The sequence below is a fragment of the Poromitra crassiceps genome (genome assembly GCF_964638095.1).
Source record: "Poromitra crassiceps genome assembly, chromosome: 12".
NCBI lineage: Eukaryota > Metazoa > Chordata > Actinopteri > Beryciformes > Melamphaidae > Poromitra > Poromitra crassiceps.
Window position 1 is genome coordinate 4,395,567 of NC_139632.1, and position 15,674 is coordinate 4,411,240.

At 45.0% G+C, this 15,674-nt stretch overlaps 1 protein-coding gene across 1 annotated transcript in view; it reads right to left on the minus strand.

The window, feature by feature from the left end:
* Window positions 1-10,365, minus strand: part of exoc2 (exocyst complex component 2) — a 97,367-nt gene extending 87,002 nt beyond the window's left edge. The window contains exon 1 of the mRNA XM_083648447.1: window positions 10,310-10,365. The gene's annotated coding sequence lies outside the window, so the exon portion shown is untranslated. The remainder of the gene's footprint in view (window positions 1-10,309) is intronic.
* Window positions 10,366-15,674: the final 5,309 nt, after the last annotated feature.

The following is a 15,674-nucleotide window of genomic DNA, read 5'->3' on the forward strand; positions in this document are numbered from 1 at the left end:
TACATGACACGACTGGAATCACAGATCAATATACACTACCCGACTGTATGCCCAGCAAACTCACGTCTTTCAAGTTAGAAGACGGTATCGTCTTGAACCCACAACACAAATAACCAGCAAACTGACGTGACCATACTAACCATACGGAAGCTAGACATCATTTTAGTTTCAAAATAAAAGCGTTAATGTATTACTGCATGACTCACTACGGGTTAAAAATCGACTTTTCGACTGTGTGCGGGCCGGGAAGATCGTTTACGGCAGCCAGCCCACTTCGGCCATAACCACAAAAACCACTTAACCACTGATTACATTTTGGGGGGATTATTAAAAAAAAAAGTCATGACGACATCACAGCAGACATTGGAATATTCGTGGAAAACCTCAATAGAATAATTGAATTCGAAAAAATGTATTGGAGGACAGCCTTACTGGCAAGCAGCGAACCTACTGCTGACCTGACAGACAGCAGAACAGCCCCCATATGATTTAAGGTAGACAGAATATGAATTTAACAAATGAGTAGACCAAAGGGGCTCTTTATCTACAGCAGTGGTCCCCAACCACCGGGTCGCGGGCCGGTACCGGGCCGCAACGCATTTGGTACCGGGCCGCGAGCCGGTCCAATTTTTTCAAGTTTGATGTTTATTTATGTTTGTAGTTCAAACAAAAACATAAATACTGTATTGGCTATATACAGTACAACACAAAAGGCTGTTATTTACCCTTTGTCGCCACCTGGTGAGTAAATATATATCAACTAAAACCATTCAAATTGACAACCGGTCGTGCATGTATCTACCGGTTCCTTGGCAGAAAAAAGGTTGGGAACCCCTGATGTACAGTATGTGACCCTGAGCCACTATAGCAACATACTGTAGTGTAGTGCTCCATCTCCATATCAACATACTGTAGTGTAGTGCTCCATCTCCTGCCTCACTGTGGGGTTTGTTTTAGGTCAGTGCGCGACCAAGTCTCAGGAAACTGCCTTAGATCACAAGCTGGTCTGGGCTCAAAGGTGACTCACATATGGCAGTGATTGGCAGGTGTGAGTGCGTGTGCGTGTGTGTGTGTGTGTGTGTGTGTGTGTGTGTGTGTGTGTGAGTGAGAGAGAGAGAGAGAGAGAGAGAGAGAGAGAGAGATGGGCTGAGGGGGCACAAAGGGACCCTTTCAGACAACTCATCACCCCTATCACCCCCTCCATCGCCCATCAGAGCAGCTAACTCACCACAGCACCCCCACACTAACACCATTTCACTCTGTGCGCCCCAACATTACACAAACACCAAGATTCCATCAAAGATCTACCGCCCCCCCTCACACACACACACACACACACACACTCACACACCCCTCTGAATGCACAGAGCGAGCCAAACATCACCCGGGCCTGATCACACAGGCCGGGCAGAGCTTGAAACAATGGTCCTCAGTCCTCTCTCACAGCCAGCCAGGCCGGCACATGGCTCTGAGAGGGGCAGAAAGACTGGACTCAGTCAATACTCAATATAGCCCAAAAAAAATGACAGGATTGAATCTGCGCCGCGGCCATCAGATCTTAATTCGATCATACTAAATATGAGCTCAGCAGATTTAGATGATTTCAGTTTTTTGGATTCGTAAACAGACTGATAACACGGGGCGATAACGAGAACCTCCAGCCAGAGCCTGTCATTTCTGTGTCCAAATCCAAACAGATGCTGCAACAACCGCCGCTGGCCAGGCAACTCAGTCCTTCCACAATGAGTCAGCATTTCCTCTGCAAGCAGCCAGTCTCAGCAGCACTGCTGCAGTGTGTGTTCTGACAGAGGAGGACAGTCTCAGCAGCACTGCTGACGTGTGTGTTCTGACAGAGGAGGACAGTCTCAGCAGCACTGCTGCAGTGTGTGTTCTGACAGAGGAGGACAGTCTCAGCAGCACTGCTGCAGTGTGTGTTCTGACAGAGGAGGACAGTCTCAGCAGCACTGCTGCAGTGTGTGTTCTGACAGAGGAGGACAGTCTCAGCAGCACTGCTGCAGTGTGTGTTCTGACAGAGGAGGACAGTCTCAGCAGCACTGCTGACGTGTGTGTTCTGACAGAGGAGGACAGTCTCAGCAGCACTGCTGACGTGTGTGTTCTGACAGAGGAGGACAGTCTCAGCAGCACTGCTGACGTGTGTGTTCTGACAGAGGAGGACAGTCTCAGCAGCACTGCTGCAGTGTGTGTTCTGACAGAGGAGGACAGTCTCAGCAGCACTGCTGCAGTGTGTGTTCTGACAGAGGAGGACAGTCTCAGCAGCACTGCTGCAGTGTGTGTTCTGACAGAGGACAGTCTCAGCAGCACTGCTGCAGTGTGTGTTCTGACAGAGGAGGACAGTCTCAGCAGCACTGCTGCAGTGTGTGTTCTGACAGAGGAGGACAGTCTCAGCAGCACTGCTGCAGTGTGTGTTCTGACAGAGGAGGACAGTCTCAGCAGCACTGCTGACGTGTGTGTTCTGACAGAGGAGGACAGTCTCAGCAGCACTGATGCAGTGTGTGTTCTGACAGAGGAGGTCAGTCTCAGCAGCACTGATGCAGTGTGTGTTCTGACAGAGGAGGACAGTCTCAGCAGCACTGCTGCAGTGTGTGTTCTGACAGAGGAGGACAGTGATCAGCTCTGGATCTCCATCTTCTTACCATCTTGACATCTGCCCTCTGGGGGGTTTGTTATCCTGAGTGCTGCTGTGTGTCTGTTTGTTTGTTTGTTTGTCTCAAGTTGCTTGACAGATTTCGGCTTCACGAAAAGCAAGAAGGCCTCGATTTCCCATTTAAAAAGCCTGGAATAATAGAGGCAAAGTGACCGGCCGCCTACTTCCTGCTTCAGCACTGTACCAGAGATCTTCATTCGCCATTTATTTTCCCATAGACATTTCGTCAAATGCGTATAAAAATAGTTTTACTGGTTCAAACCAAACGGTACAGATATATTTAGAAACAGGAGAGATCGCATAACATTTCACTGGACCAAAACGTTAAAAAAAAGCGGGTTTAAAGAAAATATTTTTTCGATGTTGTTGTTTTAAGTTTTGGTCCGAGTGAAATGTTCTATGGTCTCTCCCGATTATAGCGTTAGCTGAACCGTTTGGTTCGATGAAGTACAACTATTTTATAAGCATTTTACGAAATGTCTATGGGAAAATAAATGGCGGATGAAAATCTCTGGTACAGTGCTGAAGCAGGAAGTGACGTTCCACTTTGCCTCTCTATAACACAATGGTGCTCAACGTGTAGTCCAGGGACCGCCAGGGGTCCTTGAGGGAGTTCCAGGGGGTCCCCAGCTAATTGATGAATTGTTACACTTCCCCATTATTTTATTACATCTAAAACACAATTCTAGGAGGTAGAAGAATGACTGTTTTGATGATAGTTTATCTGTTGTTTCTGCCTACAATACAGACAACACAAAATCACACCCCTAACAATAAAGATATTCATCGCTCATCAAGTGGGGGTCTCTGGCTCTAGTGTGGAGCAAAGGGGTCCTTCATATACGAACATGGTTGAGAATCATCGCTATAACAACTCCTTGCTTAAAGTTGACATAAAAACACAGCACATTCACAAGCGTGAGAACCACTCTCATAAACTGTCAGGCAGACTGACAAAAATCATAAGTCAACAATCATAAATTACCACAACATTGCTGCCTGCCTAGACTGCAAATAAACACCTCCCCTAATTTCATGCCGAATTAAAACATCTTGCTAGGCTCTGTAAGGGTTAATGCATGCCGAGGTGTCCATTATCAGAAATTAATGGACGACACAGAGGCGTGAACCGTGAGCCTCCACGAAGTCCATTATTTTCTGATAATGGACACCTCGAAGTGTATTAACCCGCTTATACCACCGTCACTTGCCAAAGAAACAAAACAAGACCATTAATTTATATTTTCATGTGTTTTACAATCAAAATCTAGTTTTCAAAACCTCGGATATGAGAATAAAAAATCTGCTCTCCCCAAAATTTCAATAAACCTTTATGGCATATTATTACAATACAACAATACTGGTGTTGACAGTAATAGAAGATGCCAAATCATTCAAAACAATAAGAATTTTGCTTTTAGGAGCATCGTGCCAGCGTGTGGCACTGTTCCAAAACATGTCAACGTGTGTCGTTGCCTGGGAAACGCACCTCCCAAAATACAACTGTTCGCATCGCATCCCATAATAGCATGATGATACTTGGGATGCCATTGCGATCATAGATGCGAACAGGTTAGCTAAAAGTTTAGCGTCGCCAGCGAGGGCCCCCACGGCAGTCGAGGTACGTTTCGAAATCCCTCCAGGCCTGAAACATTTTCTAGGGGAAACGCTGCATGGTATAAACAGTCTTAATCCAGACCCATTTTAGCCTGCTTCTTTGGGCTGCTTTGAGACCCTTTCCCCAGCCCAAAGCTCCCCTGTCTGTCTGGAGCTCCAGTGTGGTCTGACTCTGTGCAGCTCTGTGGTCTGAGTCAGACTGGGTCATGGAAAACGGGACTGTGAAAAGCAGTGGCCCAGTAAGCCTGTCAGCAGGAAGGAGGCTCCCAGGTGGGGCAGACTGGGGAGAGCAGACAGCAGGAAGGAGGCTCCCAGATGGGGCAGACTGGGGAGAGCAGACAGCAGGAAGGAGGCTCCCAGGTGGGGCAGACTGGGGAGAGCAGACAGCAGGAAGGAGGCTCCCAGATGGGGCAGACTGGGGAGAGCAGACAGCAGGAAGGAGGCTCCCAGGTGGGGCAGACTGGGGAGAGCAGACAGCAGGAAGGAGGCTCCCAGATGGGGCAGACTGGGGAGAGCAGACAGCAGGAAGGAGGCTCCCAGGTGGGGCAGACTGGGGAGAGCAGACAGCAGGAAGGAGGCTCCCAGATGGGGCAGACTGGGGAGAGCAGACAGCAGGAAGGAGGCTCCCAGGTGGGGCAGACTGGGGAGAGCAGACAGCAGGAAGGAGGCTCCCAGATGGGGCAGACTGGGGAGAGCAGACAGCAGGAAGGAGGCTCCCAGGTGGGGCAGACTGGGGAGAGCAGACAGCAGGAAGGAGGCTCCCAGATGGGGCAGACTGGGGAGAGCAGACAGCAGGAAGGAGGCTCCCAGGTGGGGCAGACTGGGGAGAGCAGACAGCAGGAAGGAGGCTCCCAGATGGGGCAGACTGGGGAGAGCAGACAGGGGTGAGACAGAAGTGCCACTTCACAAACAAGGCCAGGCCTGACCCCCGCTGCTCAATTCACCCTGAGCTATTCACCTTATGTAGCCACGCCCATTTGACACGGTTGTGTGCCGTCTCAAAACTTCCGGCTAAAAATAATAATAATAAAAAATAAAAAATGGCTGCGCTGCTCCAATATCATCTAACTCTGAATTAACTAATAATTTAGCCAATTGTATGTAACATACCAAATAAAAGCAAACGGCAAACTCTTCGCGCCCAGCCAAGCGCATAGGGCACGCGGCGATTATGACGTCATCGCACGGGGTGTGTCGGGGGGCGAGGCCTGAGCGCAGCGCGGCGCGTCCATGGAGATTTTTCTATCAGCGTGTCGGGTTTTGCTGCCTGTGCCTGTGAGATCTCCGTGGTAGGCTATCAGTGGATATCTGCTGTGATTGAGTCCTCACCGTCGTAAAGTCGCCTTTGGAAGCATGAAGTTAGATTATAACGAACTAGTTGTGTGGCTTAGCCTTCCCAAATGTTGAGGGTCATTTTTTAGAATTTAATACATAGAATTGGGAACGTTACATTCAATTTCATTCAGACTGCCTGGAGGAGCGAGCTGAGCACTGAGTATGTTCTGTTTTGGCCTGCGCAGAGTGCGTGCGCCCTCCTCGGAGCCCCGCCTCCAGCGCGTGCGCGAAGAGTATGCCAGAAGCTTTAGAATGCAACGCCATGTAACTGGCTCGTTAAGTCTCGCATTCCAGGGAATTACGTTAACGTCTGCGGGTCTTATAGACGTAAGTGGCTTGCGCTGCCTCGGAGGAGAGAAAACTATCTCAAGCTTTCTTTGTTGGAGTCCAGGTATGTTTTACAAGAAAGTGCTCGTCATTGTCGACGATAACGTTATCTGAACTGGCTAACAGTGGATACTCCGCTTGCTTGCTGTGTACCGGCTCAAAGTAGTAGGCTACGTTCTTTATTTTACCTCCTTCACTGTCCGCTCCAAAAACAACTCTCTTATTTTGCGCCGTGACCGCCGGAAGTGTTAACAGGACCCAGAAGAATTTGGCCCACTGTAAGGTCTGAACATAAGGTGAATACGGAGCAGCAGCACTGAGGACACGCCTCCAAAACTTAACCCACATCATCAGCACTGAGGACACGCCTCCAAAACTTAACCCACATCATCAGCACTGAGGACACGCCTCCAAAACTTAACCCACCACATCATCAGCACTGAGGACACGCCTCCAAAACTTAACCCACCACATCATCAGCACTGAGGACACGCCTCCAAAACTTAACCCACCATATCAGCACTGAAGACACGCCTCCAAAACATAAGCCACCACATCCACCAAAACAAACAAGCAGGGCCACCCACATTTTACAATTAGAGCCCTGTGAGGGGGAGGAAATGGATCAGTGTAGCCTTACCCCCATCCCCCAGCCAAGGGGTGCTGCTGTCATCTGGGGGGAGGAGGAGGAGGAGGAGGAGGCGGAGGAGGAGGAGGAGGAGGAGGAGGAGGAGGAGGAGGAGGAGGAGGAGGAGGAGGAGAACAGAGATTTGGGGTGGAGTAGAGCTCTGGCCTAGGGAGTAGGGACTGGCTAGCTGCATTGGTTACTGGTTCAAATGATGGAGCAGCTCAATGACAACTTGTTCCTGCCTGGGACATGGTGCCTGCCTGCCATCGACCTGTCAATCAATTCCTCACACTTACTCTCTATATTACAATATTATACAATATTACTCTCTCATACAAGCAATCAGTTCAACAAACACAAATGGTAAGGTCAAGTTTTCCCTCAAAAGGCCTATTTAAAGAAAGTATGCTATAACAATGACAAAAGCACACAGGAGCAGGACTTCTAGGCTTAGACCATGAACACTGTTTGGGGTAATTGTAGAGTTGTTGATATCGTTGGCACTATTATCACAACTGGAGAGGGCTTTAGCGTTAAAAAACTTTTCAGACCAAGTACCATGGTATGTACCAAATCAAATTTCCCAGGGGCCACTTCCACTGTTGGTTTACATACCAAAAATGTTTTTCCTATCCTTCCTATCAAATACAATTGGCTGATTTAACCATGCAATAGCATCAGAAAGGCTAAATAACAAAATAAGGCTACTGGTGAGACACACACACGCACGCACGCACGCGCACACACACACACACACACACACATGCACAGTACACACCAATATTAGGCTGTGAAAAACCCCTTTGAAAATGTATTTTCCCTCGCCAAAATTTAGCCTAACAAGCTAGCTAGCATGACATGGTTGGTACCAATCGATGGCTTAGGTCGTATAGTTTCATATGATACCAGAAGCCACTTGACTCTGGCTTTAAAGAACGAAGCCCGCTGCCCGCTACAGCCCCTGAGAATGTGGAAGAATGACTGTTTTGATCATAGTTTTGATGCCCGGCGCGGAGAAATGCGATCCTTGTGTGGACAGCCAGGTGCCTGCTCATGCGGGAAATGCGCTTAGCGGCCCTTCCGCCTACTGTGTGTCCCCCGTGTTACACGCCGAACTAGTGAAGGTAATGCACTAAGTAACTGAGCAAAATTACATTACATGATTAAAAATTAATAATAACAATAATAAAACTAAAAGGCATGGAAGACAGTTGATGATAGCACTAAGTTTATTACCCACATTCGTTATATTTCCCCTAAAGAAAGGAAATACACAAACTGGACATAAAAGTAATATAGTGACTGTCAGACAGATCCTGCAGCCTTTGACTATGTTTTGTTCCAAAGGGAAATACCGCCATGAATGCTTAAATGAAAGCGGTAGCTGAGATTTCATTCCAAAGAGAGATACAGTCAGACTTTGTTTATTTTTAATATTTATTATTTTGGACTGTAATATTTTAGTTACTGTATTATTTGTCTTCCGAAAGGCAGCAACTGTTAAAAATTGTGGGGAAAATAGAACAAAACGTCTATTTAGAGAATGCTCATGTGAATTTTTATACATCCACAATAATAATCGTGAAACCGTGATAACTGTGGTTTTTTCGCAGACTATAATCGTACATCAAAATCATTGCATCCCTATTCAGGTCAACTGTTTACACGGGATGTGATTTCATACGATCTGGTGTTTACATGCGGCGACGCATATAATTGAACAGCTGTGTGACATGCGCAAAAGTGACGAATACAACAACTTGACAGGTCTGCCAACTCTCGCATTGACCGTGAGACTCCAGCAATTGACACTTCTCTCACACACTCTTCACGCCACAAGTACATTTTCTCGCAGTGCAGAAGAAATTCAGACTGTAATTATACCAGTAGCCTAAAGCGTGAATTATGCCAGACATATGGACTGTCGCACAGAATTGAGAGACACGGAATCCTGAGGAGAAAACTCTTCTGGCAGCAGCTCCTCTCCTCTCTATGCCCTCTCCTGTCCCTTTTGCACAAGACGGAGAGCATCATCATGGGGATGTGCAGAAAGAACACAGCCAGAGATTAATCAGTTTCATCTTTTACATAATAAAACATTTCTTTTGATCGGTTTATGAAAAATTTTAAACTACCCCTCTGCAACCAGTTTGGGCCTGTTTAATCTGATTGAGGAGTTTATTATATGGAGTAGTTAAAAACAGTTAATCTGTTTAGGATTTTAAACCTATTTCAATCTGATTTATAGGCTCCATGTAAACATGCCTACTGATGCACCTTTTGTTCTGTTCATTTGTTTAATGTAGTTTGTGTTATCTACTGTTGTTATTGTATATTATAAAACGGCTCTCTCAAATCAAGCAATCTGATTGGTTCACAGCCATTGTATAAATCCAGTAACCGAGTCCAATAACCCATGGCCATGGGTTATTGGTTGCCATGGCAACTCTCTTACTAAAATACTTTGGTTACCTCAAAAAAAACAAATGGCGGAGACAGCTGTCAGATCCTTGTGAATCGATCTTCGCTTATAACTTTACTAATACTTCGCAGAAAATTATGTTTTGTACAAGAATAGATGCGGGCTAATGTCTTCTTTGCAAAAAAAAGGCTGTTAACCCCGCATTTAACCCCGCATTTAACCCCGTAACGTTAGTTGGTGTCGGGCTTTGCAGAAAGCACTCAGCTGCGGCCTCGTGGGATAACAGCTTATCAGCGGGATATATTCGCCACAACACACTTGCTCTCATGCTATATTGCTTAAGTATATCATAGTGTATCATAGTATATGAAACCCATGACCAAAATAGCCATACATTCTGTTACTTATGGATGGAATTCTAGCGAAAATAAATTACCCTTTTGGGGACCACCTGGAACCCCCTCAAAGACCAGACCCCACTTTGAGAACCACTGGGCTATAGTTGGCTATGTCATTGCATAACCCCCAAACAAGAGGACCATAATGCCGAACCCCATTCTAGAATCTTGCAATTAAATGGTGCGTTGCTACCTGGTAGGACATTAACTTACTTGAGAGTTTAAGAATGGATTGGATAACGTTAACATTGACTACTCTTTTCAATTCAACATGCATCAGATCAGTTGCATTAAGTTTCATTATGCCAGTTTTTAGAATTGGCTGTCATTCTTCCTCCACCAACGTTACACCGTGGAGACTGGAATGCGATAACGAGCAGCGTGAAACTTCAGTTTTGATAAAACTACGTGCAGTTTGGTGCGTCAATTACAGGCCGAATTTAACAGAAGACCTAATGAACTCGTAAAACGTATTAGAACATGACCTATGTGGTGTGTGGCTTTTGCCACAAGCAAGGCAACATTGAATTGCCAGATTTCTGAATAGAATATAGTGCCAGCCTGTTAGCATTAGCCGCATCTGTCAGCTCCTTATTATTGTCAGCTGAATGAACGTTAACGTTACTGACGCCTAACGTTAAAGACTGACACACAAAACACCAAAGATCCCATCAGATTAGAGGGAGATGTGTCTCTGCTTTGTTGACAACTTTGACAGCTAGCTAACCTAACGTTAGCGAATGTTAGCTAGGAAGGAATGTTAGCTAGCAAGCAAACCAAGTTATGCTCGGGAAAGACTGTCATTTGCGTTCGCTGTAACCTTATAACGTGTTTAGATTGCTACGTGTTATTGGATAGTAGCATCGCTTTTCTGTCGAACATGTTATGGCAAAAACATAAAAGAAAATATAACTTACAGTTAAAGCTGCTGCGAGACTTTCCTGTTTCCTCTATCAACTTCCGGTCTCCCCCTCCTCCCCTGTCAGTCACTGCGGCTGCGCTGTCACGTGCAACATCATCTAATTGCAGCGCCGCAGAGCCAGCTGGCTACGCCTCTTGACACGGTCTGGCTACGCCTCTTGACACGGTCTGGCTACGCCTCTTGACACGGTCTGGTATACACATCACCCTTCAAAATAAAATACTCGTTATTTTTCTCTTGATTTAAAGAATTTCAAGAACAATTATGCTTTCTATCTTCCACACTGAGCGTAGTTAGGCTCGTTTTCAACTCACCCAACACATTTTGTTTTTCATACTGTATATTTTATGGATTTGGAAAATGTTTCTAAATCATTTTTAAAGGTTGTAGACAGAGTAGAGTTTTGCTATACAGTATTTACATTTCTGTATAAAATATTTGGTCAAAATAATTACATTGTTCATTAAAAAATTTAAAAATGTACCTTCAATGAATATTCAAAATTTGACAGTTTCAAGTATAAATGGTGGTAGTGCATCAATGCTATATTTAATCCATAAATAAAAATAAATAATATAAAAATAAATAAATAAATACATACATAAATACAAAATAAATGAATAAATCAAAATAAATAAATAATAGGCTACAAAAAATAAAAAATAAAAATACATAGCTAAAAAAAAATCAATAAGGTCTCTGCCTTTATACACTGTTCTCAAACTTTTTCATGTCAAGGTCCCCTAAACTAAAACAAATTAGACCACATGGACCCTCATTCGATCATATTTGATCAGGGTCCCCCATCTGATATTAGATGTTTTATTAGGAGATAGTGTGTGGCACCCATGGCCAACATTCTGTCATTGTCAACACAAAAACAGCCCTATATTGCAGCAGACAGACAGACAGACGGGGATCACAGACAAAGCTGTCTGTAGCAGGGCTGAGCAAGTGGACCTGGCTGAAATATCAGTTCTGGAATGAAGGTGAGTAACGTTATTTCGGTATGTTTTATGTTTGTCATTTTTATGTTGTCCTCTCCATGTGGCCATGCTTGCAAACTTATATCAGCTATAACAGATGTGTATGTACATTAATGTGCTTTCAACAGGTAGACAGACAGTCAATATCCTACTTTCCGACTTTCTGTCTGTCTGCTCGACTGTCTCACTGTCTGCCTGTCTACCTGACTGACTGTTGTCAGACTGACTGCCTGTCTACCTGTCTGTCTGTCTGCCTGACTGTCTCACTGTCTGCCTGTCTACCTGACTGTCAGTGTCTGAACTGACTGTGTGTTTCACTGTCTGTCTACCTGACTGACTGATGTCTGTCTGTCACTGACTGACTGACTGTCTGTCAGACTGTCTACCTGACTGACTGACTGACCGACCGTCTGTCTGTCTAATTGTCTGCCTGACTGTCTCACTGTCTGCCTGTCTATCAGACTGACTGCCTGTCTACCTGACTGTCTGTCTACCTGACTGACCGTCTGTCTGTCTCACTGTCTGCCTGACTCTCTCACTGTCTGCCTGTCTACCTGACTGACTGTCTCACTGTCTGCCTGACTGTCTGCCTGTCCCACTGTCTGTCAGTGTCTGAACTGACTGTGTGTTTCACTGTCTGCCTGTCTACCTGACTGACTGATGTCTGTCTGTCTGCCACTGACTGACTGACTGACTGACTGTCACACTGGATGTTATGTAATTTAGTGTATAGCTTTGTTGCTTTGAATTTGACATTAGGCCAGGCATGACAATCAAGGCCTCTTTTAGGGCTGTGATGTCTGACCCCTTTTGTTTTTGCCCATCCTTAGTCGCCAGCTTTCTGCACCGCCCAGCCACCGTCATGGTCTAAGTCACCAGTGTCCGGGCCGGCCTCCTGAAAGGTTCCGCCTGTGTCGTTGGTGTCCGGGCCATTGTCCAGGGTTGCTCCACCCTTCGGCCCTGCCTCCCGGATGCCCTCTACACCTGTTGTACGCCCTCTACACCAACGACACAGGCGGAACCTTTCAGGAGGCCGGCCCGGACACTGGTGACTTAGACCATGACGGTGGCTGGGCGGTGCAGAAAGCTGGCGACTAAGGATGGGCAAAAACAAAAGGGGTCAGACATCACAGCCCTAAAAGAGGCCTTGATTGTCATGCCTGGCCTAATGTCAAATTCAAAGCAACAAAGCTATACACTAAATTACATAACATCCAGTGTGACAGTCAGTCAGTCAGTCAGTCAGTGGCAGACAGACAGACATCAGTCAGTCAGGTAGACAGGCAGACAGTGAAACACACAGTCAGTTCAGACACTGACAGACAGTGGGACAGGCAGACAGTCAGGCAGACAGTGAGACAGTCAGTCAGGTAGACAGGCAGACAGTGAGAGAGTCAGGCAGACAGTGAGACAGACAGACGGTCAGTCAGGTAGACAGACAGTCAGGTAGACAGGCAGTCAGTCTGATAGACAGGCAGACAGTGAGACAGTCAGGCAGACAATTAGACAGACAGACGGTTGGTCAGTCAGTCAGTCAGGTAGACAGTCTGACAGACAGACAGTCAGTCAGTCAGTGACAGACAGACATCAGTCAGTCAGGTAGACAGACAGTGAAACACACAGTCAGTTCAGACACTGACAGTCAGGTAGACAGGCAGACAGTGAGACAGTCAGGCAGACAGACAGACAGGTAGACAGGCAGTCAGTCTGACAACAGTCAGTCAGGTAGACAGGCAGACAGTGAGACAGTCGAGCAGACAGACAGAAAGTCGGAAAGTAGGATATTGACTGTCTGTCTACCTGTTGAAAGCACATTAATGTACATACACATCTGTTATAGCTGATATAAGTTTGCAAGCATGGCCACATGGAGAGGACAACATAAAAATGACAAACATAAAACATACCGAAATAACGTTACTCACCTTCATTCCAGAACTGATATTTCAGCCAGGTCCACTTGCTCAGCCCTGCTACAGACAGCTTTGTCTGTGATCCCCGTCTGTCTGTCTGTCTGTCTGTCTGTCTGCTGCAATATAGGGCTGTTTTTGTGTTGACAATGACAGAATGTTGGCCATGGGTGCCACACACTATCTCCTAATAAAACATCTAATATCAGATGGGGGACCCTGATCAAATATGATCGAATGAGGGTCCATGTGGTCTAATTTGTTTTAGTTTAGGGGACCTTGACATGAAAAAGTTTGAGAACAGTGTATAAAGGCAGAGACCTTATTGATTTTTTTTTAGCTATGTATTTTTATTTTTTATTTTTTGTAGCCTATTATTTATTTATTTTGATTTATTCATTTATTTTGTATTTATGTATGTATTTATTTATTTATTTTTATATTATTTATTTTTATTTATGGATTAAATATAGCATTGATGCACTACCACCATTTATACTTGAAACTGTCAAATTTTGAATATTCATTGAAGGTAAATTTTTAAAATTTTTAATGAACAATGTAATTATTTTGACCAAATATTTTATACAGAAATGTAAATACTGTATAGCAAAACTCTACTCTGTCTACAACCTTTAAAAATGATTTAGAAACATTTTCCAAATCCATAAAATATACAGTATGAAAAACAAAATGTGTTGGGTGAGTTGAAAACGAGCCTAACTACGCTCAGTGTGGAAGATAGAAAGCATAATTGTTCTTGTAATTCTTTAAATCAAGAGAAAAATAACGAGTATTTTATTTTGAAGGGTGATGTGTATACCAGACCGTGTCAAGAGGCGTAGCCAGACCGTGTCAAGAGGCGTAGCCAGACCGTGTCAAGAGGCGTAGCCAGCTGGCTCTGCGGCGCTGCAATTAGATGTATCTCGTCACGTGACGAGACAGACAAAACTGACACAAAAAATAAAACGACCAGAGCACGACCGCACCGCGGATATATGCCTCCGCTATGCCTCCGCCAACAAGTGGGCAGCCAGTCGACATGCATGTCTGTCCAGACTTTGACGTTTGAGCCAAATGTGAACAACCCCCTCAAAGACCAGACCCCACTTTGAGAACCACTGGCCTATAGTTGGCTATGTGTCATTGCATAACCCCCTTGGTCCTCTTTTTCACAGCTGATGTTGGCAGGTGTGTGTGTGTGTGTGTGTGTGTGTGTGTGTGTGTGTGTGTGTGTGTGTGTGTGTGTGTGTGTGTGTGTGTGTGTGTGTGTGTGTGTGTGTGTGTTTTGAACTTGAACCAGCTAGTAGCCTTATATTGTCATTTAGCGTTTCTGCTGCTATTGCATGGTTAAATCAACACATTTTATTTTATGGGGAGGGGGGGGTGGTATGCACAGTGGCAGGGGTCCCTGGGAAATTTGGTTTGGTACTGGTAGCCTACGTAGTGGTAGCCTACTTGGACGAAAAAGTTTGGGAACCCCTGGTCTAGTCGATTCATGCATGTTTTGTTTATCACACAACAAAAAATATTCTATAGTTCTAATCTAACATAAGTAATATGAAAACCAACATTATATCGTAATTTTCTGACACAACTGCTTAAAGCTGCATTCAGCGATGTTTTTGTGTTAAAATAGGTCTAAAACAGCTATATATTCCCTTAGGAACCACTATTGTATGGTATCTGGTGTATGACATTATCACCACAGAGGCTCTCATTCTCTATAATCAGCTCTGAAAGATTTTGGGGTCGGCGAGAGGCAGCCCCCCTGACTGTCTCATGAACGGGGCATAGCTCACAGAGCAGTAAACAGCAATGGCGTCCCCCGGCACAGGCACTGCCGTCTACACAACAAAAGCGATCAGGAAAGCTGGCTTTCTTGCTTCTGGACAGGTAACTTACGCTATAATTTTACTCTGAAGCCATGTTAGTTGTATGGATAATTGTTAGCATTAGTAAGGACAGGTTGGTTGGTTGGTAATTTTTTTAGCTGGTAGCGAACTGTCTCTGGCCTCAGGTCCGGGGCTAGCAACGTTAGCTTGCTATTACTTAGCTCGGTAGCTAGCGATTATGTTAGCTTGCTATTACTTAGCTCGGTACCGAGCTAACTAATAGCAAGAGACGAGAAGAGAAGCAGATATAGTAGTAACATTAGCTGTGCTACATTAGCAGAAAGCGAACTAAGTAATGCTAGTAGTCTCTACACAAGACTGAACCTTCATTCTGAATTTTTCTTTGTTTCTGAAATGGCTTTTATTTTATTATTTTGCTTTCATATTCGAAATAAACACTTCAATCAATCAATCAATGAATGAAGGCTAAGTCGGGACTCTATCGATGCTATGCTAGGTATCTTTACAGGCAAGTGGAGTGATTGAGAGATGAAATGTTAGATAATGACCATGTTCATCTACCCTTTCCCAGTTACTGTATGAGAGAGACCACACCATTCCACAGAGGA